A 2776-nucleotide genomic window follows, 5' to 3' on the forward strand; every position below is an offset into this window, starting at 1 on the left:
GCAACGTTTCAATACTGATATTTTAAATAATATTAACCTTATTTCAACCTGCTTTGAATCGAACAGTAAGTCGAACGTTATAATCACCATCATCATTACAGTTGAACAAAAACATAACAATATTTGAGTAAACGCAAAGCATTGATTCTGCATGATGAATCAAAAGTGAAAACTTGTTCACCTTCTTCATAATGTATTGTAGGTAAACCTGTACCCTGCAATAAAAATAATTAATCAAGCGAAGTCAGTAACTGAAACTAGTTGTTTATAAAAAAGTTTCCCACGAGTCAGAGGATACCTGATTGATATAATACTGGGTGTTAGTGACATCGTAACGAATACTGAGGGGGTTGATTCAGACCATGATTCTGAGTTAAAATCAAGTGGAATTTTCCGTCGCAAAATTCATGATTTTTTTTTTAGTTTTTTAAAATTATTTTCAATTCTATACTTTTGCGATGGAAAATTCCACTTGATATTAACTCAGAATATTCAGACGAATCATCCCTCTCAGTATTCGTTACGATGACACTTACACCCCGTACAAGTACATACGGTAGCCATATAAGTAGGTATGGGTGTTAGTGACACCGTAACGAATACTGAGGGGGATGGTTCAGACCATGATTCTGAGTTGATATCAAGTGGAATTTCGTGTCAAAAAATTCATGAAAATTTGTCTTTTCTTTTTAATTATTTTCCAATCCATAGTTTTGCGACGGAAATTTCTACTTGATATCAACTCAGAATCATGGCCTGAACCACCCCTCAAAGTTTTCGTTACGATGTCACTAACACCCTGTATATGGTATAGTATAGCCCACATTCCTCAATGCATACGAGGCACAATCTGTGCAATGTGTAATGTAATTCAGTATAGATTCTTGCCTTGACCGGGCATGACAAGTGAGCTAGAGAGTGATTTTGATTCTTTTATAAATAGTTAAATTAATTGTTCACACTATTACGAAAAAGCTTCCGCTATGGGAATTATATCATGTGAGTCAAATTCATTATGTTATTACAATTTGCTGTCCTTGAATCTAATTACGACTCACGCCAATTTGGACAGAATTTCTGACACCCATGTGGTAATTTTTGGGTCACACATTGTATCATCACTTTTATGTCTAATTCTAGAGATCGTTGAGCCAATCTGGCATTGAATGACAGAATCGAAGCTGTTCTTGAATTTAATGACGACTCGCGCCAATCTGGATAGAATTTCTAACACCCATGTGGTAATTTTTGGGTCACACATTGTATCGTCACTTTATATCATAATTCTAGAGATCGTTGAGCCAATCTGGTATTGAATGACAGGACCGAAGCTGTTCTTGAATTCAATGACGACTCGCGCCAATCTGGATAGAATTTCTGACATCCTTGTGGTAATTTTTGGGTCGTACATTGTATCGTCACTTTATATCATAATTCTAGAGATCGTTGAGCCAATCTGGTATTGAATGACAGGACCGAAGCTGTTCCTGAATTCAATGACGACTCGCGCCAATCTGGATAGAATTTCTGATATTTTCGTATGGCACTTTGTGAGTCTCAATTATATTATCACTTTATGTCATAATTCTAGAGATCGTTGAGCCAATCTGGTATTAAATGATAGGACCGAAGCTGTTCTTGAATTCAATGACGACTCGCGCCAATCTGGATAGAATTTCTGATATTTTCGTATGGTACTTTGTGAGTCTCAAATTATATTATCACTTTATGTCATAATTCTGGAGATCGTTGAGCCAATCTGGTATTGGATGACAGGACAGCAAATTGTATAGAGACATGAAGCAATCTGCTAATGAATTTGACTTACAGGAAAAAACTTGATTCGAACACGGACAGACCAAAATAAGTGAGAAGTATATACGGCGCGTATGATAAAGAAGATCGAGTGCTGGCATCCGCGCTGTACTCGTGTTACCTGATGTCAAAGGAGCTGGGTGAACAAGTTGAAACTTGTAGCTTAAATAAGTATGAACAGGTAATATTCGTTTATTGTGTTATTGTGTGCATAAACTACCTATTACTTTATTTTATATGTGTTGAGGGGTATAGTCTAATCTGTCATTGTATTTTCAGTTACTCGTGGAGAAAGACGTAGACACCGTTGACGGTTAAAAATCATCATCATAATTTCGAAGGTGTAGCACTAAAAGCGATGCCTGCTAAGTACTTTGGTAAGTACTGTGGTTTATTTTATAAATAAAATCAAATGTTTGTATTTTTATTTTATACATAAATTAATGTGATACGTTTTATTGTTTCAGAACATGTCGAATAATTTAACAAACGTTAACGAAGATGATTTATTCTACCCTTACGCGCAAGATCCGCTTGCTGACTTCGATGAAAAGTATCCTGTTCAAGCGACTACCACAAAATCGACGGCGCCTCATGATAACAAGAGTCAAAAGCTGAAAAGTGATAAGAAGAGGAAGATAATTAAATCTAAAGTTAAATGCGGAAAATGGAAGCAGTCATCTTCATTTGTGCAAAATCGGAACGCGGAGAAAGCCACCAAGTTAATTAAAATCAGCATAGTGGATTTAGGTGCTTCAAATACAAGTGAAAATCAAGAAAAAAGTGATGTTTTAGTGAAAGCCCAATATGTGGTAAAAGATAGTTATGATGATATATTGGGACAGACTGAAAAAATAATTAACAATATTTCAAAGACATTGTGTAATTACAGTACTTGTATTTATATGTAACATGCGATTATTTCATAAATATGTTGGAATCGCATTTTCGTGTATTCACA

At 35.3% G+C, this 2776-nt stretch overlaps 1 long non-coding RNA gene across 1 annotated transcript; it reads left to right on the forward strand.

Annotated features, from left to right (window-relative positions):
* Positions 1–1037: 1037 nt before the first annotated feature.
* On the forward strand, positions 1038–2367 carry LOC126381005 (uncharacterized). The gene is made up of 3 exons (XR_007568636.1): positions 1038–1996; positions 2095–2192; positions 2283–2367. It is a non-coding gene; the product is annotated as an uncharacterized LOC126381005 (long non-coding RNA).
* Positions 2368–2776: the final 409 nt, after the last annotated feature.

This window comes from Pectinophora gossypiella, unplaced genomic scaffold (assembly GCF_024362695.1).
Source record: "Pectinophora gossypiella unplaced genomic scaffold, ilPecGoss1.1 Pgos_33, whole genome shotgun sequence".
Taxonomy (NCBI): domain Eukaryota; kingdom Metazoa; phylum Arthropoda; class Insecta; order Lepidoptera; family Gelechiidae; genus Pectinophora; species Pectinophora gossypiella.